General features: G+C 38.9%; 1 protein-coding gene across 2 annotated transcripts in view; it reads left to right on the top strand.

The window, feature by feature from the left end:
* Positions 1–497: 497 nt before the first annotated feature.
* The window catches only part of Galnt13 (polypeptide N-acetylgalactosaminyltransferase 13), a 497,787-nt gene continuing 482,766 nt past the window's right edge, over positions 498–15,518 (top strand). The window contains exon 1 of one of the 2 annotated variants that reach the window (XM_090342814.1): positions 498–602. The gene's annotated coding sequence lies outside the window, so the exon portion shown is untranslated. Of the gene's footprint in view, positions 730–15,518 lie in introns of both variants that reach the window. The other variant, XM_090342813.1, reaches the window with a different exon arrangement.

The raw sequence follows: 15,518 nt of genomic DNA, 5'->3' as shown, positions 1-15,518 counted from the left end.
TCCAGGCGCTCTCCAGGGTTAGGAGCCCACCCTACAGTCGCCCCTAGGGGCTGTGCCTGCCAAGTATCGCGGGACTTATGCGCACTGCCTGAGCGGCAGCTGCTCCTCGGAGCGTGGCCTGGCCCGGGGAGGAGCAGGAGCTGGCCGGGCGGGAGGGGGACCTGGGGGTGCTGGTTACGTAAACGATGCTAGCCCAGTGAGAGGGCCTCGGGGCTGAGGGCTGCTGAAGGGGCGGGGACGCGCGAGGAGGCGGGAGGAGGGAGGGGAGGGAGGCGGCGGGTTGGGGCGGGAGGGGGGCGGGGGCCGGGGCGAAGTGACCGGGCGGCGGCGGCGGCGGCGGCGGTGGCGGCGGCGGCGCGGGACTGACAGCGTGCCGGGCGCGCTCGCTCGGTTCCCTGGCGCCTCCTCGGCCCGGGCGCCCTCGGTGGCCGCGCTCGCCGCCGCGCCTCCCAGCCAGCCGCCGCGGTATGAGGGTGCTTCTCCCGGGTTGGCCGAGGCCGGAGGCGGCTCGCTGCGCCCACGGGGAAGTGTGAGAAGGGGAGGCGCGAGCAAGAGCCCGGGTGGCGCGGTGAGGAGCTGTGGCGCGCGGGCGCGGGTTTCAGGTGAGCCGGGGCCCGGCTAGTCGACTCTGGGGCGGCTCAGCTGGCGGCCGGCCCCCCGCGCGGCTGGATCCGCGGCTGGTTCCGGACCGCTCCGCTCTCTTCCAGGGATCTTCGGCTGCCACGTCAGGTCTGTGTCGCTCTGGAGCGGTTTCATTCTGGCTGGGCATCGCTCGGGACGGGCATCCTTGGGGCTGGAGGCAGTGTCCCGGGCTAGGCGCCTCAAAAGTCCCGCAGCGAGTGTGGGGCGCGCTGAGCCCCGCGCGGGGGCCCGGGGCGCGGGCGCACGGGGCGGGCAGAAGGGGCGCCGGCTTCTACCCGGGGCTCCGAGGAGAAGGAGAGCCAGGCGCGGAACTTTCTGCCATCTCCCAGCCCTAACTCAGCGTTGTCCGCCACCTCCAGAGCTGGGGCACCCTGGTCTCCATCTGTTTCCCGGGGAGGGGGAGCAGTAGTGAGGGATGCTCAGCCCTGAGGGTGGCTCGGCCTCCCCGACTGGGCAACTTTCTCCTACCCGCTGCTGGCCGTTCTGGGCGGCGATGCCTGGCACGGGGCACACTTGGTGGGATTTCCCCCCTCCACCTCTTCACATGTGCTTTCTTCTCCTCGCTCTTCCTGTCATTGCCTCAACCGCATCCTGCGTGCTTCTGTCGGTCTCTGATTCCGTTTCTGTAGGTGGTCTCCCAGTCTTTCCGTGCCCTTGCATCGCTTGCTCTTTTCTTTCTCTTTCCTGGGATGTCACTGTTATTCTACTCTTCTACTAGTCTCTCCTGTTTGTTTCATCTCCTCCTATTTCTCCTCCTGACCTGTCTCTGCCGCCTCCTGTCATATGCCTGCCCGGGCTTCTCTGCCACCAACCCCCTAATCTCCAGGAACCGCACCAGAGGAGCACGCCCTGCCTGCTCTGGCTTATCCTCTGGTCATCTCCTGGGGCAAAGACCTCCGCGCTTTGGCGGGGACTCTGGGATGGAGACAGTCTGCACTTGTCTGGGCTGTTGTATAGCTGAACACATGGGGCTGAAGGGGAAAAGCTGAGGGCATTATAGCAGTCTCCCCACCTCCAAGTACGAGGACTCTGCTTCTGGAACCCTAGCCTGCTGGTCTGTTCAAGGAAAGCTGTGCTTTCCACGGGAGCATCGAGGTTGAGGGAATAGGAATTGTGAGGTGGCAGCATTTACGAAACAAAGGTATTAGTAGTGGCAGAGAGAAGATTTGGGGACAGAGGATGCATGCCTGCCTGGAACTGCCTCGCATTTACTTCTGAAGAGAGCAGGTCCCAGGAAGGATCATGCTCACTCATCCCGAAATACCATACAGATTTTATTTGCAAGGGTGAAGACAACCTACATACCTCAGCCCGCTGAAATTTCTGGTTTCCTAGGTGGCTTTAGCGTTTTAGCTTTACCTGAAATCTAGCTTTGCTTATTCTGTCTGTTAAACACACACACACACACACACACACACACACACACACACACACACACACACACACACACACACCTACTACCTTTCCCCTGCATTTTTGCATTCCTGCCCTCTAGTGTTAAAGAAAGCTGCAGGCTTGAGACCATTGAAAAGTAAAGTTGTCCTCTTAGTGATGCACTTTGAACTTCAGAGATCTTTCTCTTTATGTTACAGTCTTTCCTTTCATTCCTTGACTTTTGGACTGCATTACTAACCTTTCCATTTCCCTGATCACTACAAATTCTTCCTTCTTTCTTGTATACTTGGAACTTTAACATTGAAACTCTGCTTGCTTGACTTAAGAAATAAGTAGATTTGGAGAATTTTCTGTCTAAGGCAAGCTTTAAGCATAAAAGTATGTACATTTCTAAATACTACTTGTCACAAACCAGGATTTAATCTCTTCCTTTGTCTCTGTCCACCTTCAATTCTACTGAGAATTTCTGTCTGTGCCAGCTTACTTAAATAAATGCTTTTAATTCACAATTTCTGCCCTGTTCATCCTGTTACTGTAGATTGATTCTGGATTAGAAAGTCTAGAGTGGAACTAGATGCTGTCTGTCTCCATGATGCAGATTCTAAGGCAGTGTAGGAAAGCTACGTAAAAGCTTAATGAAAATTTTTGGGTTCATTGATTAGCATGCAGCTGATTACAGGCTTTCAAGTCATACAGCTGTGTTTAGGAACCTCCATAGTAGAAGCTGTTTCAGGTAATCCTCTGTGGTGGGAGATGAAAACTCTGGGAGGGGTACAGAAACATGGACTGTCTGTTTATAACTCACCACATTGCTTGTTTTGGCTCTCAGCTCTAAGTCTTGAACCTCTCTGACGTTCTTAAAGGAAATGAGTTTAGAAGGTCGTTTTGGTGGAATCTCTAAACCTCCAAAACTAGAAGTAATCATATCTGATACTTAACATTTCAAATGAATACTGCCATGCATGCGTATATGTATGTGTGTGTGTGTGTTTTTCCCATATATTTTTTAAGTAAAAAAGATTATTTTATATTCACCAGATATAGGGTGCATTACCTAACATACATTGATACCCCTCTCATGTCTTGGTCCCCATTTTCCTCCCCCCATCCCCTCCCCTCATCTTGTTTTCCTCCATCCCTATCTGATTTCAAATAACCAAATACTGTAACAATATGAGATAACCAAGGGACAGCAAAAGAGATGTGTGTTTTGAATATGTGTAAAGTTCTCTCTTATTGCAAAGAACAGATATGTCAGCTTATATTATTTAGGGGACATAAATTGATCTGTAAGCAGAATCAGTTACTCTAAATAATTGATAGGTTCCCTGTTTCAAATATACAATTGAGAAGTGTGTTACCACATGCAGATGAGAATTGGCCAAAGTCCTTGGGAAGGTAATAACTCTTGTTCCAGCGCTATTAGTAATCCATAGGCTGCTGTGTTCCTCTTAAGGTGATTTGCTAGTCACCTTTCAAACAGCTGTGATTTACCATGAGTGTGGTGCTGGAGCCTGTTTGAGGCAGTTTTGCTTTAGAATATTGCTTTTACATTCATTGGTATTTTCCCCAACCCAGTTTTTCATTTAAATTTAAGAAGGATAATGAAAATATATTTTCTGATATTGGTTGATATGCTGTTCTTTTATTTTTTAATATTTAAACTTACACATTTAACTATTTAATTTCATGAGCTTCCGCTTCAGTTAAACAGAAATCTCAAGATGAAATACTTTTCAATCATATGTCTGAGTTTTTTTTGATTGGTCCTGTGCCTTGAACTCAGTGCCTCGGTCGGTGCTGTCCCAAAGCCTATGGCTTGAACTCAGGGCCTGAGTGCTATTTCTGAGTTGTTACTTTTCCCACTGAAAGCTAGCAGCATTCTATCACTTTGAGGCAGAGCTCTACTTCCAATTGTTTAGTGGGTAATAAGGATCTCATGGATTTTTTTGTTCAGGCTAGTTTTTAACCATGCACCTCAGATCCCAGCCACCTGAGTAGCTAGGATTAGAAGCTTGAGCCATCAGGGCATGAAAACCTTGACTATAACATCAAATAGTAGTTGTAGCAGGAGTATTTCCACGTAGTGATTGTTATGAGCTGAAGAAAACTGTTAATTTTTGAAAGGCAATGAGATAACAAACAAGTAGATAGTTTAATTCTTTCTGTTGGCAAGTTAGAGAGGATGCCATTGTTTCTGAGTAATAAGAACAGTAAGGAAAACCACTGAGAGCAAAAACAGAAGTAATGTTTATCATATAAAATAAATGATATTGATACTAATTTCTGATAAATGAATATAAAGTTTCTGTGCTTGTGTATGTTAATGAATTTGCCTTAGAGAGCGTACTTGAAAATGATACCTTTTGTAATAAACAGTGCAGTGTTCAGTGTTACTTTTAATACTTCACATTGCTTGAGTTTTTGTATGCATAAGTAGAAACACTTAGTCATATTAAATGCAATGTTGCCTAACGAGACCATTGGTTGACATCTGGGTGGCCAAAAGATAGTAGCATCAAAGGATTGAAACTGGATTTTGGTTGTTAATCCTTCCTTAGGCTTTTGTTCTTAGAATAAACACAGTGAAATCCTGAGACCCATATATGTGCTCATATTGACTCTGATAATTTCTTTGTGTTTTTTTCAAACTCTCTCCCCAGTCAGATTCTACACACAGGCATGAACATGCATGAACATATACACAGAGACAGACATTTAATCATCACTATCATCATCACCATCACAACCACCACTACCATGCATAAATTTGGAGCCAAAATTATATTAAAGAGATAGGCTAGCACTAGGTGCTCATACCTGCAATCCTGGCTACCAAGGAGGCTGAGATCTGAGGATCCTGTTTGGAAGTTTGCATGGGCAGAAAAATACCTAAGACTCTATAAATGACCAGCAAAAACCTGAAAGTGGGAGGGTGGTTAAAGTGGTGAAGCATCAGCCTTGAGCACAAAAAGCAAAGGAAAATTGTGAGGCCTGGAGTTCAAGCCCCAGGACAAGCAGATATATTAAAGTTTATTCTCTGACAAATCACTTTAAAATTATACTTTTATTTAAAAGTCTTCTGATAAGACATGCTATTTAATTGGGAATTGTAACTCATAACTACAACACCTGTTTTTTTTTTTTAATCTACCTTTCTGATTTAAAATGTAGTACTTAGAAAATTCAAGGACATTTGTGTAAATTAATATACACATCAATTCACCAATGATTGGTTACCCATTTGAAGCCTTATAGGCAATTATTTTTGAGAAAAGTATAAATTAAACTTTATTCTTTGATATTTGTTTCTTCTCTATGCAGATTTGGGCCTATGTCTATGTTTTCAGTGTAATATGTTTATAACAAGGCACTTAAGTAGCCTTGCCTTGATTACATGTGGCATCACCATGATTCTGACAATTTTGCTTTAATATTCCTAAATGTATCTTTGGCTATTTTCTTTCCTTAGTATATATTTCCTTAGGATATCTTAGCATTTATTTAGTGTATTTTAGTTTATTTAAGTTCTTAACTTTTAAAAGTTCCTACTACTGATTGTTTTCAATTGTAAATTAAAGGAAGGAGAAATGTGTTTCTTCAACTGACCCAACTGCATTCAAATGGCCATTGGAGTATAATTTTTATAAACTATTTTACTTTCTTTTAATTCTGCCTAATTATAATCCACTAAAGTTCATACTGCAACAGAAATGAGATTAAAAGCACCAAGTGTTTAAAATAGTTCCATGTTAGAGGTTAGTTTGCCCAAGATAGCTTCAGAGAATATAGGAAGTATAGTAACTATTTTGCCATAACATGGATATATCTGTGATTATATTATTGTGTGAGATAATTAGATTGGCTATATTAATCAGACTTTATATAGACATAGTGTTCGTGTGCTTTCTTTGCACTTATACTATGGTAGATAAAGATCCTACCATGTTTTATCCTTGCAATAACCATATGAATAACACATGAGATTATTTTACTCAATGAGTGACTAGTGAATGAGGGCTTACATACTCACAATAACATAGTCCATATGTGTTAGGCCTAAGGAAGGCACTCATTATTTCTGTTTCTTAACCCAATATTGTAACAGTTCATAATCTGACATTTCCAGTAGTGGAAAAAAAAGTACTGGCTTTCATTTGAACATTTTCTTTTACACAATAAGAATGATTAAATATTCTACTTACTGTAATTTTATAAGAGTGGACATTTTAACACCAACTAATGCAGAAAACTGATTTTCAAAAAAATAGTTCTTCAAATAGAATGAATTTAGCTCCTTGAACATTTTACTGCATTGCAATTGTTTTTCTAATGTAATGGCTTTAGTCACCCAACAAAAATTTGATCACATAAAATTTCATTCTGTAGACTGTTCTTGGAAACACTTCTTAATTTGAACCACTGTGATAGTCTGTTTACTTCCCCATGCACCCATACACCACAGTTCCAGTTAGGTCTCACAACTGTGACTTGATGAGCCATAGGATTTATATTTTCTCCCATTGTTGTTCTAGTTGTGAGCCCCCCTAATAAAATTTGGACCTAGGAGAGATGCTAGCAATTGCTTTAATAGGCATTGATGTCTGCAGATATGAATAAAATCTTTTACAAACTACAGATCCTTCCACAAAGACACAGCCATCCTGTGTTCTGGGACAAGGAATGAATGCTGGGCCATTATAAAAAGAGCATGTTTCAAGAACTTTTTAACTCTCAGCATCAGTTTACTCCCTGTTTTAATCTTTGTAAGGAATAAATATAACTAAGTTATTTATTCATAACTGGACTTAAAAAGAAATAGCTTGTCTTCCTGTAATACTCCTAGTAAAAATTTTAAAATACATTAAAATATTCACATGTATTTAAGGGATTAGAAACTACTGAAATTTCTATATTTCTTTTCTTGAGCAATATTTCCACAAGCTTCTTTACATGATAGAATATCTGAAATAATTTGTACCTATCTATAACATGTGAAGAATTGATATACTAAGCTTCAGTGAAACAGGTACATTTTGTCTTTCTTTTGTGTGTTTTGGTGATCTGGTTGATTATGACAGACTTTCTGTATTTGTCATTTTGTTAATTGCACTAAATAGTTTCAAACATGCATGACACTTTTTTTTTTGCCAGTCCTGGGGCTTGAACTCAGAGACTGGGCAGTGTCCTTGAGCACTTTTATTCAGGCTATCACTCTACCACTTTAGCCACAGCACCACTTCCAGCATTTTCTGTGTATGTGGTAGGGAGGAATTGACCCAAGGCCTTTGTTAGGCAAGCACTCTACCACTAGGCTAAATTTCTAGGCCCCCATGCATGATATTTTTTTTTCAGTCATGGGCTTGAACTCTAATGCATGTTATTTTTAAAAGTAAATATCATCTTAGCAAATGTTTTTGCTAGATCCTGTAGGTTATTTTAATTCTGTTCCCCCAATAATGAATCCCTTTACTTACTTGTTTTAGAAAAAATACAATTCTCAAATTCTAGAAATGAATTGAGATGAGAGCTTATAGGATTTTTGACTACTAATTTCAAGGCTTCTGCCATGTTTTCTTTTTCTTTTTTCAAGTCCGGAGCTTGGGCTCAGGGCATGAGCTCTGTCTCTGTTTTTTTTTTTTTTTTTCTCAAGGCTAGAGCTATAGCACTTGAGCTACAGCACCACTTCTGGCTTTTTTCTATGTATGTGAGGAATTTTTTCTATGTACTGAGGAATTGAACCCAGGTCTTCATGCATGCTAGGCAAGCACTCTAACATTAGGCCAAACTGCTGGTCCCAATCTTTTCTTTTTTTCATAGCAAATTCTATTTCATAAAAGAAATCCATAGGCTCATGCTTTTTCACTCACTTTTAGTACATTCTCAGATGTTACAATATATCACTTTTGAAAATATTAGAAACAAGACTGTCACTAATGATGATTTAGCTCTCACCTTTATTAAGTATATTTTGAATATGCTTCTATATTTTTATGTAAGTACTGCTATGATTAATTTAGTGTTCTTTTCTCCATAGCTTTTCCTTTCTCTTTTCTTCCATTTTAATTTCTCTCTATTCTCAATACTCTTTCTTCTTTTAATTTTTTTAATTTTATATTTTATTGTTGAGGTAATGTATAGGGGGGTTACAGTTACATCTGCCTGATAGTAGGTGCATTACTTCTCCCACATTAATACCCCTTCTCATCTTTTTGTCCCCATTTCCCTCCTCACCCTCCCAATCATCTTTGTTTTCCCCCTTTCCCTTCCTATTTCAAATAAACAAAAACATGTATATACAATATGCCAAGTAACAAAGTTAGATACAGTAATAATATGGGATTAACCAAAGGGCAACAAAGGAGAAGAGAAATAACGTAGTACATTAAGAACAACCATCACACAAGATAAAGCTCTTGTTTCCATATCCTAGAGATCCTTTCATTTAGTCTCATCCTATATGATCATATATCAATACTCTCCTCTACATCTTAATTTGTTCTTTCATTAGAACTACACTATCCAAATATGAAACAGTTTATCATTTAGTCTCTCTAGGTAAGAGACAGATGCTTTAGTTCTTGCATTTGGGTCATTTAGCAGGAGGCTGGAGATCCTAAATTCACATCTCATTACCTTTTTCTACTTTTAGCACTGTGTGCTGTGCTTGGGCTCTGTGGTCAGTTGGCATTTGGCAGGCCCATGGCTCTAAAGGAAGTCTGTGCTATCTGAGGGCATGTCAATTTCATTTGATATACAGCCTTCTTGTTTTGGGATCCGTTTTTTTCTTCTCAAGCAACCAGTATATATTTTATTACTAACTCTAAATTATTGACTTTAATGTCAAAATTTTATGATGATGTTGATTGATAGTAATGAACAATTTTAAAAATTTATGTTCTATGGTTCTTACACTCTTACATAGTATTTCCCTTACTTAGTAAGCTAGCATAAGCATGTAGCCATAGACTTTTAGAAGATTTTTCTTGTTGTACACTAAATTGAGATGAATTGTAGGTAATTGGATGCTGCAGCTGAATTAACACACTGAATGACTAGTTTTGAGACACTTCATTTGCTGCTACAGACAACAATAGGCTCATTTTGCTTCTACAATGCACAAATTCCTATTATGTATATGAATTTACAATTCAAGTTAAATAACACGTATGAATAATTTCCATTCCTTTAGTAGAGAAAAAATAAACTCCACCAGTGTAAGGAATTTGCTACTATCTCATTAAGTAATTTGGAACTTCAATGAATCTCCTTTTTTCTTTGGAGAATTTCAATTGTCTCATTCCCCACAAAAGGACAGAGTAGAAGGCATTTCAGAAATACGAAATCAGTAAAAGCCACTTTTACCCTGTGTATCTTAAGATCATTGCAGATGGGAAATTTGCATTTATTTCCACAGAGAGCCGTCTTTGTATCATTCTGAACATTATTGCAATTTGACTACAGTGATAAGCAACAGTGCGATTTTATTTCTTCCAAGTTTTTTTTTTTCATTGTAGGTACTTTGAGGGTTAATAGAGGTGCTTTTCAATAGGCAAGTATCTATTTTAGAGGAAAATTGAGGCTATCTGTACTTTCTAAAACTCATTAAATTAAACATTGAATTAGGGGATTAAAAAGATGAAATGGTAACAAATTTGATGGAGTATAGCAAGCCAGAGGAAACGGTCTAGAATATATGAAGAACAGTTTGAAGTCAAGCATGGACTGCTTTCCCCTGAACATGCCCTCGAAGACTGAAGGCTCAATAGTGCCAAGGAAAACAGACCAGACCTGAGATGCTGTGGCAAAAAAAAAAAAATTATGCATGAATGGAAGGAACTGCCAGCTTTCTGTTCACCAATTATGTTTCTTCTGTAAACATTCCTGCAGCAAATTTTCTTCTTTGGTCCACCAGACCATCTTAATATATACTAATGAAATAGCTTGAAATGTCAAGGAAAACAGGGAAATGGGAGACAGCCCTATTTATTTTGGTATTTAGTCTTTAAGTCTAACGACTAGCTTTTTTTTCTTTTTTTTTGGCCAGACCTGAGCACTGTCCTTAGACTTTTCTCAAGGCTAGAGCTTTACCACTTGAGCCACAGCATCACTTCCAGCTCTTTTCTATGTATGTATGTGGTGCTGAGGAATTGAACCTGGGTCTTCGTGCATGCGAGGCAAGAACTCTATCACTAGGCCAAACTCTCGGCCCCTAGTTTTTTGCATATCTCAAAATGGGAAACTTTCAGACAACAAAACTCATGCAAGTACAGAATACCTAACATTCTCTTTTTTAGATACAAAACAGCAGCTGGGAATCTATAGCTAGACACTGAAAAAGCAATTTATGAAAATTATATTAGCAGAAGCCAACAATATAAACAATTTTTAAAGGGAGATCAAGGCAAATGAAAACCAGTGGTAAATATGTAACTTTACAAGGCAGTAATTAAAGGATTGTAAAAGATACGAAAGAAAACAAAAACAAAAACAAAAACAACAAACAAGTAAGACTGCTGGGGATTGGGGCTTTTGCTCAGTGGAAGAAACATTGCAGGATAGCTGTGACACAATCCCAATAAGTAAGTAAATAATTTTATTGTTTCAATCCAAGGTAAGTATAAGGAAGGCTTTAACTGATGGAAGAGCCTAGGACAAAAGTGATGCATTGAGAATGTTTAATATTGAAGGGGTATTGGAAAGGAAAAAAAAATAGTAAAAAAAAAAAAGTAGTAAAAAAGTGGTAGAAATCTAGTACAAACTAAGGACTGTATAAGAGAAATAGCTGTACTATGTTGGTTGGCTTTGAAATTAACAGTGCTAATTAAATACAAATACACTTACTAATTTTAAACATTTGATTGACTTTCAATCATGCTTTAGATAAGTGTAGATTAATCCTGACTGTTGAATGAAATTAAAACATTTTCAGCCCTAGAAGATCACAGTAAACACATAGGTGGTATAATTTGTGAGTTGGCTACAAGAGAAAGTAAGGGTAGTTAGTGTTTACTTTTATTTATAGTAAACTTTGTTGTTTGCCAGTCATGGAACTTTAACTCAGGGCCTGGGCTCTATCCCTGAACCGCTCTGTGCTCAAGGCTAGCACTCTACCACTTGAACCACAGCACCACTTCCAGCTTTTTCTGTTTATGTGGTACTGAGAAATTAAACCCAGGGTTTCATGTATGCTAGGCAAGCAATCTACCACTAAGACACCTTCCCAGCCACTCAGTTTTGCACTTTGATTTGAGCTCAGAGCTTTATGCTTTCTAGGCATATGGTCTAACACTTGAGCCATCCCTTCAGCTCTTTTCATTTCAATTTTCCTTTTAAAATTTTATTCTTCTGGGCCAGGAGTTTGGCCTAATGTTAGAGTGTTTGCATGAAGACTGGGGTTCGATTCCTTGGTACCACATACATAGAAAAAAGCCAGAAGTGCTGCTGTAGCTCAAGTGGTAGAGTTCTAGCCTTGAGAAAGCCCAAGGATAGTGCTCAGGCCCTAAGCTCAAGCCCAGAAGTGGCAAAAAATTATTCTTCTTGTAGGGTCTTAGATCCTGGCCTCAGACTATAAACTTCTTATGTCTACCCTGAAGTTAGCTAGCTGTGATTTCAGATTTCAGGTGCTGTGAGCCATGCCTGACTTGATTTTTGAGCTAAGATTCTCCCAAATACAATTCCTGCTGGCCTAGAACTGTAAGATTCTCCTGCCTCTCAGTCAATAGGGATAGGGACTTGTATATGAGCACAGTACAAAATTTAACCCATGAGATAGTACCTCAGGCTAGTATGAGAAATAGAAAAAATATACACTTGAAACTTACAAAGATAACCAGTAGTGTGAATAATGACCAATAGGAAAAAGGGTATGAAGAAGTCATAAGTATGCTGAGAAAATTGAGATAAGGCTTAAAATAATTTTGGTTCAGATTTTGGTCCAGGTTTACATTGTCCCTTCTTTTATAAAAATGTAATTGTTCTTTGGTAAGTTTGCATATTCCAGATTTCCTCAGGGACTAATCACTCTCTTTTAATTCACTGCCTTCCATGATGACAATCTGGAAGGTTTCCTCGTGGAGCTAATGAGCAAAAATGATTCTACCTGGGGAGAGATGGCAGTTAATGGGGGCATTGGATATGGAAAAAGTCCAACACAAGGACATTTATTATTAAAAAAAAAGGTAACCATCATCCCCTAAAATATTCTCTCATCAGGCTAAGAGAACAGAATTGGATTTTGTTCTCATAAAGATATTAATGAATTCTGTAGCATGTCATATGTTCTGTTTGTCCTGATTTCCTTATATTTAAAATACGACAAAGCCTAGTGTCATTTTATGTTGAATATGTATTTATTTTTCAACTCTATCCCCAACATTTTAATTTAGGATAAATTGTATCATAACTTGTTAGGCATGATGACTTCAATACCAATTCAGAATTGTTGACTGTTCTAGTCCTTTGTTAAAACAAAGGTGATTGCTCTCTTCTTGAACAAGGATCTGCAGATTCCTTTGAAATTTTTGTTCCTGGGCCAGGAGTTTGGCCTAGTGCTGGAGTGCTTGCCTAGCATGCATGAAGACCCAGGTTCGATTCCTTGGTACCACATACATAGAAAAAAGCCGAAAGTGGTGCTGAGGCTCAAGTGGTAGAGCTCTAGCCTTGAGAAAGTCCAAGGGCAGCACACAGACCTTGAGCTCAAGCCCAGGACTGGCAAAACAAAAAATTTGTTCCTTGCCTTGTAGCTCACATATGAGTCACGCATCTTTAGTGTTTAATTTATATAATCACTTCTAACATTGTTCTGTTGTGATAGACATTTTAATTCTTTAATGCCATATTTTCTTATATTTAAAAGTAGTACCACTTTTTGCTTATGTAAATGCAAAGCACTTCCAGCTAATTCTTTACAAGTTCATTTACAGAACATTTTCAATGCATTGCACAATCATTTTAAAGAAAATTTTTAGTGCTTTCCAGATAGACAAAAATTTTATCCTTGTCTGTGTTATTAAATTATACCAGTTACTGTGATTGCCTGATGTCCTTTCATATTCACAGAAGACTTGAAGGATGCGCTTTTCCCCATTGCAAGATGTGAAGCTATTGTCATGTTAGATTGGCAACTGCTGTTAAATTTTACTGTTCCTTATCATTTGAGCCAGTGGCTTAATTTTGTAGCTGATTCAAAATAGTTGCTTTGGAGATGCTAGCTATTTCTAATGAATGTGAAAACACAGGTGGATACCACAAGAAACAGCTGACCATCTGATTGTTGGAAGAATTTGTGTGTGTATATAAGTGCATGTGTGTATATCCATGTGTGCAGCTTTTGCCTATAAACATCAGTTCAGCAAAATAATCGGTGTGTCTTGGTATACATAGAGTTAGTTAACTTTCTGTAGATAGATTAAAATGTTGGGAGAGCAGGAGAGAGAGACACTGACATACAGAGGGTGGGGGGACATAACAGGAAATGCATGACACATAAAGGTATGAAAACACTGAAAACAAAATTTACCTTTAATATAATTTTGTGTTAAAACTTATGTTTGGTATGGAAGATTGGTGGATTTTGAAATAGGAAAATGTTTTAGTCCTATCTACCTGGTTCCTAAAGATAGATTCACACAGTCTTTCTTCATTGACCGTCTATTTCCATTTTCTGGAAGATTAGTTTGTTGGAAGTGAGTTGGAATGCACTTAGAGCAGCTTTGTTGTCTTATTTCACATGATTTGATAAAGCAAGTATCCTACTAAAGTTAGGTTCTTGGTAATTAGAGATTTTCAGCGTAGTAACTGTATCTTCTTTCAGCTTATTAATTATCCCTTGATTCTAAGAAATACATTAGGAATAAAGGTAGGAAAGGATGATAAATGCTACATATAAAGACCCAAGCTTGTGACACCTAACAGCACACAAATATAGTTGGAAACAAGAAGTATACGATATGACAGAAAACAGTTACACAGCCTATATGGAATTTAGTTGCTTCATATTTTCTTTAATTTAATTTTATATGGTGCTGGGGATCAAATCTACAGCCTTGAACATACTAGGCAAATGTTACCTACTGAGTTGCATATCTAGTTCCAGTTAATTAATATTCAAAATGGCGGTAGGAAATTAATAATTATAAAAGCCAACAAAGCAATCTGTCTCTTATTCTTCATGAAAATCTCTTTTAACTACTTTAAATAATATTAATTCATTTAATTCTTTCAACACTGTGAGATACTGATTTTCACCCATTTGGTAACTGTAATCACATGAATATTGAAATGACAGTGCATGCAATGTATTGATTATTGTGGTGGTATACAGCAAGTGTTCAATACATGCTAGGTATTGTTAGTGACTTTGTCCTCTACTAATATTGTGTGACAAGTTGCTAGCAAATCTGTCCTGGTTAACTAAGTCTTAAGGACTGGCAGCGTATCCTAGTGGTAGAGTGCTTTCCTAACATGGACGAAGACCTGGGTTGGATTCCTTGGTACCACATACACAGAAAAAGTGGAAGTGTTGCTGTGGCTCCAATGGTAGAGCCCCCCTCCACCCCATCCCAAAAAAGAAAAAGTCTCAGACCTGGAGGAGTAACTGTACAAAGTAACTGAAGATTGGGTGGGTGACAGTATATAAATAGGAAATAAATATAACATTGAAGTCAAAGTACAGAGAAACAGTAAGACTGTATTAATAAAATATTTGGAAATCTTATTGAAGAATGAAATTAATATGTGAAAATAATGGTATATTTATGTTACAATGAATTTTTTTTTGCCAGTCTAGGGCTTTAGCTCAGGGCCTGAGCACTGTCCTTGGACTTTCTCAAGGCTAGAGCTCTACCACTTGAGCCTCAGCACCACTTCCAGCTTTTTTCTATGTATGTGGTACTGAGGAATTGATCCTGGGTCTTCATACATGCTAGGCAAGCACTTTAACCACTAGGCCAAACTCCCAGCTCCTAACAATGATTTTTTAAAATGTATTTTATTGTTGGAATTATGTATAGAGGGGTTATAGTTACATTCATCAGGTAGTGGGCTGTTACAATGAATTTTAAAGTACTTTTCACATTGTACACAATGTTTTTGAAATGTAACTTGGCAAAACAGGACTTCCGTGTTATAAATAGTGTTATAAAGCATCTTGACTTCATTAGGAAAATTCCAACACTTGTGAAATTTCATTATCACTGGCAATTTTATTAAGCTTTAGCAGTTAAGTTATAGAACTGCTATCCCTTCTTCTTCCCTCCCCTTTGTTTATAGGGAATTACTGAGAAATGATTCCTTAGAGAAATTAAAATATAAATACTGTGTGTGAATATGAAAAGATGAAAACTTTAAGAACATATTGTCATCTCATCTCTGTGTGAAATATATTTCATTTTTTAAGATAGGTTCTATTTTCTCTGTGTGATTAACTTGTTTTTAATCATACTTGTAAGTGCTTAATTGGAAATCTCTTTAGTTTTTAA

The sequence above is a fragment of the Megascapheus bottae genome, chromosome 12 (genome assembly GCF_031878675.1).
Source record: "Megascapheus bottae isolate mThoBot1 chromosome 12, mThoBot2.hap1, whole genome shotgun sequence".
NCBI lineage: Eukaryota > Metazoa > Chordata > Mammalia > Rodentia > Geomyidae > Megascapheus > Megascapheus bottae.
The sequence above is the reverse complement of the archived record's forward strand: the minus strand, read 5'-3'. Positions and strand labels throughout refer to the sequence as shown.